Below are 17242 nucleotides of genomic sequence, written 5' to 3' on the forward strand. Positions count from 1 at the left end.
AGAACCCGCCACGGGGACTGTCCCGGCTGTGGGCATCCCGGATGCTAGGCTGAGAGCTCCCTCCCAGCACTCCCAGCCAGGTGGGCTGGCTCTGTCTGCGGGCACATGCTGGCCCTCCCACAACGGGGATACCTGGCTGGCTTTGTGTGGTCCTGCGCAAGGTGCTGGCTCCGGGTTCCTGTGGGCATTCCTTGTGGGATCCAAGGGTCACAGTCTGCTAGTTCAGAACACAACATGGCCCAACAAGGTACAGCCCGGGGTCAGTACAGAGCTGGGGGGCGACTGGGGGGAGTGTCTCTGCCTTTCAGGTTCCTTGGGATCCAGCTTGCTGTGGGGCGCTGGTTGTTCTGGGGTCTCCACTCTTGGGGGTGGAGTAGCCGCTGAGGAGGACAGGAGGCACTTGTGTGCCCCCAGGTGGGAGGGGCTGTGCCCATGGATGTCCGGGTAGAGGGGCTGGGTGCTGACGCCATGGCTTAACTGACTCTCTGGGGATACCCCAGGGGCCTCAATCCATGTGATCCCACAGCCAAGCTGGGAAGGAAAAGCTGGACTACAGGCTGTAGTCTTCTGGAAATGTCCCCCAGACCAAGAAGGCTGAGCACAGACGGGCATGGAGAGAGGGATTCAAGCTGTCAACTGCTTTCTCTGCCCTGAAAAGGCCCTTTGGGGAGGCTCCATGGAGAAGGCCCAGGGGCACACTGCCCTCTCCACCCTAGGGACACCGCACTCCACAGTGCTTCTGAGCTAGGCTCTGCCCCGACAGGGAAGCTCTTTGCACCTGACAACACTTCACCTGTTCACCTAGATCTGGCTTGTTGTGTCCTGCTGCCTCTCTCCGGTGGATACAAAGGCGGGGGGCACCCCTGGACCTGAAGGAAATGGAAGCAAATGGCCCAGCCGAGGCTCTTGTCCCCAAATCCCACACATGTGCACACACATGCACACACTTGCACACATGCACACACATTCTCACACACACATGCGTGCTTTTTGAGCACCTACTAGGAGCTGCGCCAGTGCTGCGGCCGTGCCCTTCAGCTACCCCAGCCTCTGCAGGGGCGGATGGAGCCAAACCGTTTCCTAGGGGTGATGTTAACCAGGAGACGGTGAGAAACCCACTAGCTCCCCATCTCCCGGCAACCGCCGAGCATCCGGCACAAACAGCCGCGCAGGATTCTTCCATAAATCCCGTTCAACAAGCTCTTAACAATGAAATACCCTACTATTAGCCGAGACAACCACTTACTCAAAACAAATACTAGTCTCGAGTTTAGCTAACGCGCAATCCCCTATGATCATCGGTTCCTGGCCTGGGCACTTCAATCTCTCTATTTATGAAACAATAATGGAATTCTATTTAACGACGTGGCGCCCGGAGTTCACTGCCTCTGATGAGCTAGCATTCCAACTTTGCCCCCGGCGATCGGCTCCTTCCTATTACCGCCTCGTCCTGCTTCACAGATGGATGAATCACCGCTCAGATAGCAATACAACCTTTACCCACGTATTATTATCAAAACCAGTGTCCATGGCAATTTTCAAAGGTTTCATTCCGACACAGCGGATGGGCTTGGGATGGAGATGCAAATGTGGGTTCTGGTTACCATAATTCCATCCCCGAGGTCCCGCTGGTGTGACACTGCATTTCTCAGGTGGAGAGAGAACCCTCCGGGCCACCGTGCATTCTGGAGGGCTCTGCTGAGGCCCCTCCTTCCTGGACAAGACCCTTCCCTTCTCCTCTGATGACTGGGTGTTTGTGCAAATGCCGGAGAACCCCGGCCACATGTCAAGCATGAGGGTGGGATATGGGGTCAGTAGGTTCCCGCCCCATCCTCGTGGGTCAAATAGTCCTTGTGCGATACTCAGTGTGGGCACAGCCCCTGGTCTGGTGATTAGTTGTGGAACAGACAGTCTAACTGAGGCTAAGCCGAAGTCCAAGGTCATGAGACAGATGCCCCTGTTTGAGGCAATTCCAGTAGGATGAGCAGGAAAGCCTCAGGGGCTTCCCTGCAGAGCTCACCACACCTTTCAGCTGCTGGGGATCTAGGGGATCGATTTTTCCGTTGCTCGGCTGTGGTTGTACACCCTCCCCCCGCCCCAACCTCCCCAGCCAACATGTTGGTGGAGGATGTTCAGCCTGGGTCCCTGTCTCTGCCTCTGCCTCTGCATCAACCCTCGAGTCCTGCCTCCCAAGGGAGCCCGCAGCATGTCAGGCCGTCTGCTTCATCCTTCCTTGGTGGGGGGGCAGGCATGTTTTTCCTTTCCTTTCCCCTCCCCAACACCCCCATCTTCTTATCTGCCACCAGACAGCACGGTCAAGGGCGAAGGTTACGTGTGCGCTACTTGCCAAGAGAGCTCTTGTCAACACGCAGAGCGGCAGAGAGAGGTGCAGGGGGCCAGCATGGCTCACTCAAGTGCTGTTTATCTCTTCGTGCTCTGTCTCTCCGGGGGCGGGGCCGCTGTGGCCGGGCCGGAGGATCAAAGGCTCCCTGGACAGGGCCGGACGCTACTTTGATTCACAGGGGGCTAAAAATGAACAGGTTTGGGCAGGCCGCGCACCCTCCCTGCTGCGTTATCACCTTCCCGCGCTCCCTCATCTGGCTTCGGCCCGTAATAATGCGAGTGTTGAGTAACAGGCTTGAGGCTCGGCCACGGAAGATTCCTTCTGGTGACGCCATTGGACAAAACAACTCAACATGTTTTCCCCTCAATAAATCCATCATGCTTGGAAGGTCATTAGAGCGACCTTGAAAGGCAAGCATCCTGCCAAGGCCTCTTTGACCCAAAGACTCTGGCCCCTACAGCAGCCTTTCTGAAATGGTCACGCGCCTTCCCACTGGCCTTCCCCCGCCACATCGCACTCCGGGAGGACGCAGGGGCATCTCGAGGTGCCGGGCCCCAGCGGGGCCCTTGTGGGAAGCCCTGTGGGAATGTGCCCATCACAGGTGGGAGATACAGGCCCAGGATGCATGCCTGGACTTCCGGGGGGACATCCTGAGCAATGGGAGGCCCCTGCTTCCTTCCCACGGAGAAGGTCCTTGGGGAATAGCAGCTGCACCCAGCCTGGCCTGCTTTGTACCAGCCCGTGGTCTCACCCTAGAATCAGGGTCCCTCGAGGGACTTGATAAGAACAGAACAGAGTGCTGACCACGGTCCAAGAGTTCTAGCCAGGAAGTCTGGGCTGGACCCCGAGAATCTGCATTTCTTATGAGTCCCCCGTATGACACTGGGACTGGCCACCTTCGGCAATCACATGCTTGACACTTACCATTTAGAACTTATTTAAAATAGGCACTGGTTTCATCCACAGGCAACAGGCTGGGGAGGCCCTGACCCACGGTGGCCAGCAGGCGGTCTGTGTGACATGTGACCCCAGGGCTGGCCCTCAGCTGTCAGCAGATGATGTTTACTGAGTGTCCTACAAGGTCAGATGCCTTCTCTGCTAGATCCTTGTCCTCTGACTCCTAATTCTCTGAAAGTCACGTCACTGCTGGTACCCCTAGGGCCCGGGACCCTGCCGCTCCCACCTCCCCGGTGCTGAGGACGAGACAGCCTCTCCCAGGCCCTTCCGTCAGGCGGCTGGCTGCCCTCTCACACCGCAGGACAGTTAATAAGGCCCCGATGAATGACGGGGATGGATTTCTGCACCACTAATTTCCGTAACTATCGCTCTTTGAAAGATAGCTCTGGTCCCCGGTGCTCCCGGCCCTTCCCAGACAGAGCTGTATTATGTGGCCAAGTTCAGGACACATATCCCATTTCACCGATCGAATAGGGCCTGCCTTGGAAAATTTTGCAATATTTTGTGATCTGTGGCTCTTGTCTTGAGTTTCTTCCTCTGTGAGGCCTCCTGGAGCCCCTCTTCCCTGACGAAGGGAATGGTGCTCTGTAGCCAGCACCCGGCAGGCTCAGGCCCCGTGGCCTGTCAGCAGGATAGAGAGCACTCAGGACAAGTGGTGGGAGCCACACGCCTGCTCTGTGGTTGCCCCGGTGCTCTCCAGAGCACGTCCCTCTGTCCCCATCACAGCTGCCAGACTCAGTTGGGTTTGGGCTCAGACGTGGAGTGACCAGCAGGAGGGAGAGTGCGTGAGCACTGCTGGGAATGTGGGGTGCTGGCCGTCTATGTCCCATCCGCTCTGGGGGACTCTAGGAAGCTCCATCCTCTCTGCCTCGGTTTCCACATGAGTGCAGCAGAGACACTGAGATCCTTTCCGTTGCCAGGCCGTGGCAAGGTGGAAGGAGCTGATACTTTCGGAAGCTCAGAGCTGAGCTGGGCTGCCAGGTGTGACATTGTATTTGTTTCCATTTTCTGCCCCCAAACGCTGGGAGCCTGCCCTCTTAGGAGGCCTGCACAGGAGTTCTCGGGGTAAAGCTCAGGAGCCCAGCACCCTGGTCAGTATTACCATGATGCTGCCTGTGGGCCGGGCTGCATGGGGCCAGTTTAGAAAGCACCCAATGGACAGATGGCACAGGGGCCAGAGGCCAGAGGTCCAGGCTATATGGAGGTAGAAATGTGCTGCCAGCACACAGACGTGACCCAGTACATAAGCACCTGCATGGCACCTGCATGGCCAGGAACATGGGCATTAGCCACTTTAATTGCCCCAGTAGGTGTGCTGTCTTACAGGGGTCTAAAATGAGGCCCCAGGGCTAAGTGGCTGGGCTGGGTCTCCTGCGGGGTCTGTCTGCAGAGTCCTTGTCATATAGCCTGGCCACCAGATTGTGATGGCACCAGGATTCCCAGGGGGCTCGTCAACCTGTACGAGCAGATCCCCCAGCTGACACCCTCACCCTCACACATACAGTGTCCAGCATGTTTAGCATGTACCCCGGGTCCTGGGGCCACCTTCCCTGTAGTCCTTGTGATCCCCAGGTCATAAGCCTTTCCTGTGACCACAAGGGCAAACTCCCCTCCCTTTTGGGAGTTCGCCCATCTCAGGCCTGTAGCAAGTGCCCAGAACATGAGGAAGAAGGCAGGGCCCAGACACAGCTCCAGCCCCCTCGGCTGCAGGGACTGGGGTCATCAGCCAGGGACTGACGGTGTTCAGGCAGTGGGCCAGCTGAACACCCTGCCCCGAGGCTCCATACAGGGGTGACTCCAGGGGCAGCATGTCGGCTCTTCCCCCATCAGGCCCTCCCCACTTTGGAAATTCTGCCCAGAGCTGGACAGGGAGCCTACATGCTCCCCCTTGATAGGTGTCACCTTGCTTTCTCAGTGCAGATCCTGTGGACCCCAGAGGGTGGGCTCCCCCTGCCAACAGGGAAGAAGAGCCTGGAGGACGCTTTCTTCTGGAAGCCAACAGGTGAAGAGCAAAAGAAAGAGCAGGAAAGAGGGTCCCGGCTGTGCCCTGGCCTAACCCAGCCCCTCCTCCCACAGAGGACAGCGAGGACCTGCCTGGAGCTGCCGCCCCCCCCCCCTCCCCGGGTCTCTGCTCCCCAAGCAAGGGTCTGGGCATGAGGGTCACAGGTCAGCACTCACAGGAAGGCCCTGAAATGCTGGGAAGTGTGTCGCATTGTCCTTGAGGCTGGGACAGCCAGGTTCCTCAGGGAGAAGCCTTGCCTGCTCGTGTGTAGCTTGCATGGCCCTAAGCAGACCAGCCTGGAGGCCCAGCTCTTTCCCTGGCAGCATGCGAGCCGGGCAGGCCTCTTGCCCCTCTGTGCGTCTGCTTCCCACTTTGGAGAAAGGCCCTGAGAGAGCTAAGTGTGCAGCACGCAGAGGCCTGTGGATGTGGAGGCGGGTCCGACAGCCTTCCCAAGTGTCGCTGGAGTGAGATGTCTAAGCATCTCTGAAGACCCGCAGGCCCCCATGGTGGGGGTGCAGTGCTCAGAACCCTCTGCCTGGGGCAGCCCTCACGCTCTCCCCTCCCAGCCACAGGGGAGCCCCTGGGCCTCCTCGGGAAGCCAGAGGGCTGGGCCGCACAGGGTAGGCGCCACCGAGGGCATGGAGGAAGCCCAGCAGGGGCTGACGGAATCTGCAGCCACCCTGGACCTTTGGGAGTGTTTCTGCTCCACTGGGGACAGAGTGGGGCTGCAGCACACGTGCTTTCTGTTCATCACAAGACTTTGGATATTTTTGGCGTCTGTATCCACTCGATTTGATGTCTGGGGCCACATGGAAGGGGTATTCCCTGCAGGGACCCCAGTGAGCACTCCAGTGCCTGTGGACGGCGCAGGAGAGCAAGCTGGCAGGAGGAGGGCCTGGAGAATGCTGACTTCATTGCTTCAAAATTCCTGTAATTGACTTTTTAAAAAATGACATTAGCATTTAAATAGTCCCATCGTTATGAGGTGAAGGTTCACTGGAATATGATCAATTTATTGAGCTCTTCAAATGTTCTTTTGATATTTATTTTTTGTTGTCTCCTGCCCCAGGGGCTTTTTCAGCCCGGCTCTCTGATTAGGCTCCGTGGTCCGTCAGCACAGAGAAAGGTGCCCGGGTGGCCTCACCGTCTTCCTGAGCAAGCGCAGCTGCGCGTGGGTGCTGCGGGCGGGCACCCCTCCCCCATGTCCGTGCGGCACCCCACCCTCACCTGATGGACGAGGTGCCCACTGCCCCAGGGAGCCCTGGGCCTGGACAGGCCGTGCCCACAGCAGACGCTGACCCCAGGGTGTGGGTGGAGGACCCGGTCTGGGCAAGTGCGTGAGTTCCACCTGGGGGCCACAGACCTGCCCGCCCGGGGGAACCCGCACCAGAACAGGAAGAAACATCCGTCTGAGCTTTGCGAGCAGGGACGAGACACCAGCTGCAGCGGGGTCACCTTGTGGCCTGGGAACGTTTTACAGAATTACAGGGATCAGGTGAAAATGTAAAATGACCTAAAGGAGAGTCCGGGGAACAATGGGGTGCAGGCAGGAGGGCGAGCTGCTTTCCCAGTGACACCTGGAGACGTAATAAGAACGTCCAGGTGGCCAACGGGAGGGGAGAGGTGCTTGGCCTCTATGGGGCTGGGGCAGAGGGATAGGGTGCCCGCGCCAGACTTGGCTTGATGGCTGTAGTTCACACATCCACCTCCACCCGGGCCCCCTGAGTGCACCCAGTGGACTCTGAAAACCTCACCAAGGGCTGGGGGGAGAGGTTCCCACTGGAGCTGGGGCCACAGAGGGCCAGCTTGCCTCCACCCCAGGCTGTCCCAGGCCGCCTCCAACACCCCGGACCTCCAGTTCTGTGCTCAAGGACTATGCTGGCTGGAGCTCACCATCTGCCCCTGAGCACATCACTCTAGGGCTCACAGCTGGGGGGACAGGGGGGCCATAGAGTGGCCAGGTGCACGGGCCACGCAGATGCCTGAGCCTGGAAGCCTCCGTCAGTAGCTGTGCTTTGGACTGCAGGCACCAGGCTCCAGCTCTGGTCCTCCCTGGCTTTGCCCCTGGCCTGGCCAGGACACTTTGCATTTCTGCAGCTCTGTTGTGCAGGCTCGGCATGCCCTCTGAAGTTCCCTACATGAAAGGCCTTTATGAGAAGCCAAACACAGACATCTGACTGCCCAGGGTTGCAACCCTCTGTCCCTGGCACAGGATGAACCATTCAATTTCCCATCATAAGGTTACAAGTTCTGTCTAGAGACCATTTATCCGTATGGAGACCACATCCCCATCCGTCAGGGCGAGGGGGTCTCTGTGGGACCCACCCACATAGTGACAAAATGAGTTCTCGTCCTGACTGCTTGACCCCAGATGGGTAAGGGACCTACGGAAGACAGTAATACTTCCGGCATTCCAGCAGGCCCTCCAGGGCACCCAGGGGGCATTCTCTCAGGCTACGTTATGCACCCACCACCCCGACCACCACGGCTGCTGGGTCCTCCATAAATTAATTCTCAAGTGTGCGACTCAAAATCTTAGCCAACAGCGCTGAGCCCACCTGCCTTGGAAATGCTTCCTTCCAGTGCTATTAGAAATCTGAACGGTGTGGGTTGTGTGGGGATACTGTTGGTGAGCCTGGGGCCTTGCTCTGGTGTGGCCCAGGGGTCAGCAGGGTCTCCGGTGATTAAAGGTGGTCCGGCCACTCCCAGGCGACCACAGATGTGGAACTCGTCTAAGCTGGGAGGGTCCCCGAGATTCTCTCTCCAGAACCCAACTTGAACTGCCAGGGAAGGCTCGCTGTTTCGGGAAGGGCCAGCTCAGTGATGCTTCCCTCTCCTCAGCCCCCACCAACCTGTCTCTCCTGCTCTGTCCTGCTGGCAAAGACCTCTATGCCTCCCACCCTTCAAGAATGGAGCCTCCCCTCAGGGAGCCCTGGGGACCTTGGGGCTTCCCACGTGCAGGGCTGGCATCCACTTGTCTGGCCAGGAAAGCCATACGGACACCCTAGGGCATAACTGTCCCCACCTCGAGTCAAGAAAATGATCACAAATCACTGCTGAGGAAGTAAAGAACTATAGCATATTTGCCCCCAGGTGGAAAACTGATATTTTAGACACTGAGACACACACACAGAACCTAAGCCACCCCCCATAAAGCATTTAAAGATGCTTATTAAATCTGATGTTTGAATACACGCAGGCAGTGTTGAACTTGGGGAGGAAAATTCTCTCTCTAAGCTGGAACATGCAACGGAAAACCATAAAGACAGAGCTTCGCAGCCCTGCCTGCCCGATGCCTGGCAACAACTGGCGTCCACCCTGGGAGGAGCCCCCAGGAACCCCCAGCCCCACGGTTGATGCAATGCTGGGACAGCACCAAGGAGAGCCGGCCCTGCAAAGGTGTGCCTCTGCTCTGTTTCCAGAGCTTTCTGAAATGCTTTCGCCCGAGACAGAATGCCAGGCCACTGGGAAACAAATTCATCATTTTGGCCGTATCTTCGATTGCTTTTCTACAAACACTGACTTAATAGGAGAATGTCCATTCCACCCCCCTCCCCAGGTATGCAGCGCCACTTAAACGCTTTAAAACTGCTCACGCTTCAAGAACCACGCGGTTTATATTAAGTCAGACGGGAGCTGGAAAGGCTTGAGTCTATTTTAAAGGTTCCCAAAAGGCAGATAATGTCTGGGGAACCTGGGGCGTTTGACGTTGGTTTGCACAGGCTTTCGGGCCGCTGGGGTGCTCTGGAGGAAAGACATCCCCCAAGCAGGCGACAGAGGGCGCCTTCACCCCAGCCTCTGGGCAGCCTGGTGGCAGCCCCTGCCCAGGCCAGGACCACAGGACACCAACTGACCAGAACCTGGGGTCCCTCCAGGCTGCCGGCCACCTGCCACACAGCCGGCCCGCTACCAGCGGCTGGGCCTTGAGCTTTGCGTCTTGAGACGCTCCTTCGACCACCAAGTGGGAGCCGAGATCCACCTCCCAGAGAGCTGGAGTCACATGCCCGGTCTCCTGCAGATGATGGACTTGGACATCCGGAGATTGGCTGGAAGGTTCTGGAGGAAATCAATGGGTGACATGCTCATGCTTCCCATCAGGTCAGGGAGGCTGCCTGGCCTTGCATCATCCTGCCCAGGACCCTCTGCTCCCTCACTCTGCATCCCTGGGTGTCTGCCCAGGGCTTCCCAGCCCTCTTGTTTGGACAGTCATGGGGCCAATGGGTGGCAATGCCCCACTGCTGGAACGAATTCTTCTAAATAAAGTGTTGGGCAGGGAGAAGGGAGTAAAACGACCACCAGCTGCTCCACCCCCACGCCGACGAACTCTCCCCTCTGCCTGGGTCCCACAGAGCCCCCCTCCTTCGCCACTGGGAGAGCACTTAGCTGTCCCCACTGAACGGTGATAATATTGAGGGAGATGCAGGAAAGAAAGGAAGTCAGTGTTCCTCTGCTCTGACGCAGCCCTCACCTGGGCCTTCAGGGAGAAGGTTCCCTCCACCCTGAGCACCCGGCCCTGTGGCCTCTGCTCTCGCCACCCTACAGAGGGGCTAAACCCTAGGTTACCGAGGGTGGCACACACAGTGACGAAACAGTAAGAACCAGCACCAATGACCAAGCGGACTTGCTGGCTCTAGATGCACTCAGGCCTGCTTGCTTTTACTGCATGTGTTCTCCAGACACAAGATTGGGATCCAGGGGACCTCGGTGGCCTTGGCCATTACCGAGCTCCTTGGCTACTTGGTCCTAAGACCTTCCTCTACCTTGGCAGGAGGTGGCCCTCCTCACCGTGGGTTGAGCAGCCTGCATGTGGAGGGCTGCTGAGACCCTGTGCCATAGAGGTGGCTGCAAGGGCAGAGCAGATGGGGAATGAGGCTTTTCAAACCAGAGGCCCCTGGTAGAGCTAGCCTCTGCTCTCAAGGTATCCCAGGGCCTAGACCATGGGGGTGGCCAGCCAGCAGCCCCTGTGTCACAGGAGGGGGCAAGGTCTCAGGGTCAAGGACGTATGGCAGCTGACAAGGAGTTGGGAGCCTCCGCCTGGCTCACAGACAGCTCCCGGGCTGACCCAGCCAGGCTGCATTTCCAGGCTCTGGCACTTACCAGCCTCTCCATGGAGATGTCTGCATGCCAAAGCCAGCCCCAAGCACATTCCTCTTCTAGAACATTCTGAGAACTCACGAATCAGGCCTGTTTATAGGTAGGCGGGTGGAGCCAAGTTGGATGCCAGTTTCAGATGCTTTTCATTTGCAAGTCCAAAGGGGCTTCTTTGGCAAAGGAGGGGCTGGCAACCGCACCCCACGGGGGCTGGACCGGGGCCCTGAGCAGAATGCAAGCTCAACCGAACACCTGTGAGGACCCCTGGGCTTCAGCAGGGCCTTAGGGTGGCCTCTGATGGGCTATGGCCCCACAGAAGGCAAAACCCCGAGGGAGGCCCAGACCTGCATCCTGAGGGGCCTTCGGGACCGCAGAAAACATTCTACTCTGGAACCACCTCCCTGAGGTGTCCCTCCCATCTTACCAGGCCTCTAGGCATCCATTCAGCAAATACCTGCCAAATACCTACTAGGTGCCGGGCCACAATCTGGGGGCCAAGAGTCCATGTGAGAGACAGATTCTGCTATCATGGGGCCCACGTCAGGACCTCCAGGCTCTCGGGGGCCCCTGTGTCTGCCCACCTACCCCAGGGTTTATGGCTGATGGCCACAGCCTGAGACACGGCTGTCCACACCAAACTGGTCCTGGGGGACCACCCCCCACAGACGGGTCCTCAGGCAGAGGTGGTTGGGGAGCCAGCAGCACAGATTGACAAGATGCTCAGTGAGGGAATCTCTAGGCACCTGCAGCCTTGTCCTGGGTGCCCAGATTGGCCGATGCTGCAGGTTCCCCGCCCCCACCAGCCGGTGCCCTGGGCTCTGCCGCGGCACCTCTCTCCACCCTCACGGCAGCCGCGGGGCTGACCGCAGAGTGCCCACTACAGGTGAGGTCAGGGACTGCCCACAGCCAGCCTCCCCACTCTGCTCGCTGAGCCCCGGGGCCCAACTGGGGAGGGAGCACCTGACCTCATCTGCTGTAAGTCAAGCCTCGGGTCCTCACTATTTCTGACCTGCCTCCCCAGACCCCATCTGCGTCCCCCCACCGCTGATTCTCGCTCCCTCCCTGCCTGCCAAAGGGACCTGGGCTGGACTCCCTGTGGCCCCAGGAGGCCCACCAGCTCTGCCTCCCACCTACCCAGGAATGGCTCTTGCCCATGTTTCCTTTTATTGGAATGTTTTTTCCAAAGGTAAATTTCTCTTTTCAGATTTCAGAGATGACTTCAGTTGGTGCCACTGTTTCTTGAAGCCATGACCCTTGGTGGAAGCCAGGGTGACCCATGGGGCTCTCCCAGCCGCCTGCAGCCTCGACACACACGGGGATGAAGGGATCCCGGGGTCCTAAGGTAGACACTCCCTTATGTGGGACTGGACGCTGCCTTGAGGGTGAACAAGGCAGAAAACATGACCTCGTGTGGGAGACACAGGCGTGGAGCAGAAAACTTCCCACCTGGCCAGACCCCTGCCTGGGGGAGGCAGGGAGCCTCAGTGCACCAAGTGACGGCTCCAGAGAGTGTCCCTGGTGGGCCAGCCATTGGTGATGCTACACCATTGCTGTGTGGCGGGTGTGACTATGCAGAGCTCACACACGTGTGTACCCACCACCCTTGTACACACATGTGCACAGGTTGGCGCTGGCCTGGACGGGTCCTCGAGGGGGTGTGTGTCGGTCCCCGGAGCCCGTGCATGCATCCTTACATACAGTGGAGGAGACGGGTGATGGGGGTTTTCCTTTTTAGGTGATCTTGGTTTTTTCCCCCATTGTCTCACAAAGAATACACACTATGACCCGAGAAGATAACCCATGTTTCTTTTAGGAGCCTTGGGGTAGCAAGGCTTCTGCCCTAACCTGGCTCATGCTTTCCTGGTGACAGAATAGGAAGGTGGCGGGCAGTGGGCAGCCACCTGCCAATTCTGTGTTGGCAGGCCTTCTGAGTGACACTGCTCCAGGGGCGTGCTGGGCACAGGCTGGCTTCCCCGTCACCTCCCCTGGCGGGCCCCATGCCCCACCCTAGCTCCTGGGTGGGCTCCCCTCTGTGGGGTCCTGGGTGAAGCCCCCTTGGCCCCATCCTCCCTCCCTTCCTCTGTGGCCCCTCACTCCACTCTGGACCCTCTTGTGGGACCCACCCTCCCCAGCCCCCCAGTTGAAGTGTGCAGGGCCCTCTGAATGCTGCACTCCCCACCACCCATCTGTAGGATCTGACACGAGCTCATTCACCCCCAGATCCAGCTGTGTCCTGGGCCTTGCTCTGTCTGCCTCACATCTGCCTGCCAGGGGTCATGCTGCCTCTCTCTGAGATGCCCCCAGTCCTGGGTGGATGGGCTGGGCAGTGGGGACCCTCTGCCCTTTGGTAAGAGGAGGTTCCCACAGCACGTCCCACACTTCAGGGACCCAGAACTGCTCTGGTGGCCATTGGAGGAGGTGTCTGCACCTGGTCTCTTCGCAAAGGCTGAGCATCCAGCACTCTGGAGGATAGATGACAGGCAGCTTCTCCCCAAGACCTGCTGCAGCTGCCCCCTCGAGGCAGGAAGAACTAGGAGGGCTTTGAACAATTACTGCCCAAGGGCTTCATGGGCCTGGCCACGGGGAGAGTGGACATGGGTGGATGTGCTTTGTTGCATCACCATTTCTCCTTGGGGCCTCTGTTTGTGGGCCAGCAGAGGTTTGCTGAGTTCGCACACATCCTCCAGGAAGCACCATCCGACGATCTGTCAGTGCAGTTGAGAAAGCTCTTGGACGGTCAGTTTCCAAAGGGTCAAGGAGAATTCAGACGTTAGGGATGGGGCCTTGGATGGAGATGTCCCAGGTAATATTGGCTACAGGCTCCCCAGCCGGTCTGTCTGTCGCTGCGTGTCCTGGCTCATGGTGGGGCCCGAGGGACCCTGAGGTCTGAGGGCTGGTGCTTCTTTGCCAGCCTAGGGGGTCCTGGTGGCACAGCACATTTGCTGAGCAGCTGTTTTACCTGGCCAGGCCATCCTGGGGAAGTATGTCATGGGAGACAATCCACAGGATGAACTGGGGTGTCTGGGGAGGCCCCATGAGGCCTCAGAGGGTTCGCTCCACCACAAGAAGAGGGGGATTGAGAACCAGGTAAGCACCAGGAAGACAGGGCAGGGGAAACACTGTGATGGCTGAGGGGGCATCTGGGTGTGGGCTGGCCAAGTGCCCTGAGAGTGGGCTCCCGGGTTCTCCAAACTGCGTCCCCAAACCACTGCTCTGGCCTTGTTGGAGTAGAGGACTTCATGGCTTGCTGACATGACGGCTCACATACAGCTCCCAGAAACAGCGGATGAGTGATCTTAGGACGGCGTGCACACGTGTGCATGTGGAAAGGACATGGAGCAAACGGGGACTCACCCCCCTTTCTGAGGCACCTTGGGGATTCATTTGGGGCCAGTGCCCCCCGTTTCACCTAGGCCCCCATGTATGGGACGCAGGCCAATCCTGAGCCTGGCCACACCCCCAAGGGCATCAGCAGATTCCTAGACCCATTCCTTCTTCCCCAAAAAGGAAGGGTTGGGCCAGCAGGGGGCTCCCCTTCATCACACTCTTTGTGCCCTTGTGCCTGGGGACCCAGGGGGTCAGCACTCCGGAGAGCCCACACCACCTTCCCAGCCAAGGTGCCCATTGGCCTCCCAGCTGCCCTCTGAGGTTTGTCAGTTTAGCCACGGGGAGAGAGTAGCCCGTGGCGCTTGGGTGACGTGCCCACTTGGGGCACCGGACCCAGTGGCGGGTGCTCTGTTCGACCTTCTGGCAGGTCCGACGGCATGCAGACACAGCCATTGGCCCACAGCACCGAGCTGGCCCCTCCTGCAGCCCTGTCCCAGCCTGGTTCCTGTCTGTCTGCTGGTCATCGTGCACAGTGACCACAGAGTAAGTGACGAATGGCTGGTGTCAAGTCCTGTCATGCCAAGGGGGTCCTGGGGGAAATGTGAGAGGCTCTCAAAACAGCTTTATTACCAACCTGTGGCCGCAGAGATGATCAATCAAACTGATTGGTGATGGCAAACACGGAGAGACGAGAGGCAGACGCCGGTCCTGGGGGCTGAGGGTCAGCGACGGGGGCGGGGCGTCCGGGAGAGGATGGTGGAGTAAATGCTGAACTTGACTGCAGCCCAGGGCCCAGGCCCCAGCGGTCCGTGCTCGCCTCGCCTCGGCCATTGCCGAGGCTGGCCTCGGGGGCCTGTTGGGCCCCACCCCAGGGATGGAACCGGCCAGACTGGCAGGCTGCGGGGCTGCGTGGGCATGGGGTGCGCTCCTTACCAGGGGGGTCTTGCAGTAAGCGGGGACTCTGTCTGTCTCCACGCTCGGTGCGCTGGCCGGCGTGGGCGTGGACTGTGAGCGGGACCGAGGACCAGGCCCCGCGGCTTCCCTGGGACCCGAGCCCCGGCCTTCCCGGGGGCCGGGGGCTGCAGCGGCTTCCCGCTCGGGCCGTCCAGGGCAGGATGAATCAGACCTTTCTTGGGGAAGTGCCTCCCGCACAAGGACGTTTTAGTCAGACATAATTGCGAGGAAAAATAAACCTGCCTTAACAGAAAACAGATTTCTAGTCGTTTCTTCCCGGCCTTGAAGCCCTTTCAACTCCAGGTTTTGGCAAGTCCTGGCTGCGGGTGATTGTCAACACGGTGCCGTGTCCAGAGACCAAAGCCAGCAGAACGGAAGTGGCACCCACAGTGTGAGGGGGACGGGGCCGGGGCCCTGAAGCACGCGAACACTCCCGTGTGCGCACACGCCCTCGCAGGGCCACCGACCACAGGCAAGGGGGATCGTGGTCCTGGCCGTGGTGCGGACATCTCAGAAGCACCTCAGAGGCTCTGAGCCCTGAGACAGGGAGATGCAGGCCTTGCGGGAGCGGCCGGGAGTGCGGTTCGGCTGCAGGGGAGCTCCTGGTTGGGGGCAACCCCCTCCTACCCTCTGGGTGACGCCCCCGATCCTCCTGACCCCCAGAGGAAGGTCACCCAGAGTGCCAGGAAGCATGGGGCATGCTTTCCCAAGGGCCCGACGGACTTCCTGGTAGCCCTGGGTGTGCTGGCTGTGCCCCTGACTGCCCCCGAATGACGGTCCCGGCCTGGAGCAGAGCTGGGTGACTCAGGACCCACATGGTCATCATCACGCTGGCCGGCAGCACATTAGATGACCGCAGTCTTTAACTGCCCCCTGGACAGGCCCAGCCAGACCCTCCTCCTCCCTCAGACTCTGTCTGTCATAGGGGGTCCCGCCAAAGGGCCATGGGTCAAGCAGGGGGCCAGTGACAGGCCGCTGTGGGCAGGGGCTCGGGCTGGGGCCTGCGGGGCCTGAAGGACGGGGCACCCACCACCTTGTCATCGCTGACGTCCTGTTGTTCATTTGCGGGAACCTGTTACAAGGCCTGTCAAGCCCACGGCTGACAAGCCGATGTTACTCACTTGGCTGGGTTCTGGAAGACTCGGGCTCATTTGCCAGACAAAATTAATGAGAAAAGAAAGACGTAAACGAGATAGTAATTTATGACTTCCACTGGGCCGCGCTGCCCGTTCCCCACGCATGGCGGCGCATCGCGGTTGAAAGAAGGCTCCTCCCGCCGAGGACCAGGACCCGGACCCGGACCGGGACCAGGCCGGCCTCTGAGCTGCCCCGCGCGGGTCCCCCCTTGGCCCCCTGGATGAGGCGAGCTCTCAGGGTCTCCGGCTGGCGATCGCAGCACCCGTCTCCAGCTCAGGCCGCCAGGAGCAAACCCGCGGCGCTCTTGTGGCGCCTGCTCCGACGGCGCGGCAGCTGGCCTCCCGAGGACCCGGGACCCAGGCCGCGATGCGCCTTTTCTCTCCTGGCCCTCGCCGCCGCCAACCCCCAAAAACACAAAGGAGAAAAATGGAACGGGAAAGCCAGCAATGCGGCAGCAAAATAAACCTTCCCTAATGGCTACCAAACTTGCTGAGTGTCAGCTATAGTTACTTTGTGCAGAGAGTCTGTAATAATCACGCAGCTCAGAGACAAGGCCTCTCTCCGGCAGGAGCCAACGTGACACGGCCTGCAAGGCAGGTGTTACTGTAATTAGCTATTGTTTGACTATCAAAAGTCAAGGCTGATTAAAGCCACTAAGCACAAGTGCACTATTTTATTTCAAAGAATATTATGAACTGCACGCTGAGTCCTTTCAGAGAGGACCTTCCTTCCGCAGCCGGCTAAGAGCCCATGCCAGCAGTAATCAAACGCGAAATCTGCATAAACCTTCAGGGTTTAATTCAAGCAGAGACCTTTCATTAGAAATATGTTACTTTATGAAATCTGGTCGCCAGCAAGGGGAGAAAAATGTGACTTCTTAAGAAAAGTGAATGGCACCTCTTTAGTGATTAACCCGAGATTAATGGAGGTCCCCACTGCTCGGTCTAAGTCCATTTTATTGCTAATTCATTTAGGTACCATTTCAGATATGCTTGATGAAAGTTACCTGCCAGGGCGTCAGGTTTTGGCAAGCAAGGATAGCCATTACGGTCAAATCCCCGGTACACTTTTTATTAGAGAAGCTTTGAAAAGTGTCCTGTACTAGTCTTTCTTTTCTTTTCTTTTTTAGGGACTTTTTTTTTTTTTTTTAATGTACTCAATTAGTTAAAGGTTTGGATCCTGATTCATTATTCAGAGACTGATGTGGCTGGCTCACCGTCAGGGGCTCTCTCCTGCCTCCCCACGCACACGCCCACGCACACACCCCGTATACACACATGTGCACAAGCACTCTAGCACACGGAGATCACGGGTGCTCACGATGCCGTGGACAGGATCATAAGAGATGGGAAAGGGTCACCCCCACTCATCGCTTCTCCTCAGTGGCCCCTCTCATGGCCGAGCACCCTTGGTTCTTCTGGGCGCCTGGG

The 17242-nt window shown here is 58.6% G+C and overlaps 1 protein-coding gene across 1 annotated transcript in view; it reads right to left on the reverse strand.

The window, feature by feature from the left end:
* Positions 1-17242, reverse strand: part of PRDM16 (PR/SET domain 16) — a 310797-nt gene that overhangs the window by 119901 nt on the left and 173654 nt on the right. The window lies entirely within an intron of this gene.

Source organism: Nyctereutes procyonoides, unplaced genomic scaffold (assembly GCF_905146905.1).
Source record: "Nyctereutes procyonoides isolate TBG_1078 unplaced genomic scaffold, NYPRO_anot_genome, whole genome shotgun sequence".
Classification (NCBI taxonomy): Eukaryota; Metazoa; Chordata; class Mammalia; order Carnivora; family Canidae; genus Nyctereutes; species Nyctereutes procyonoides.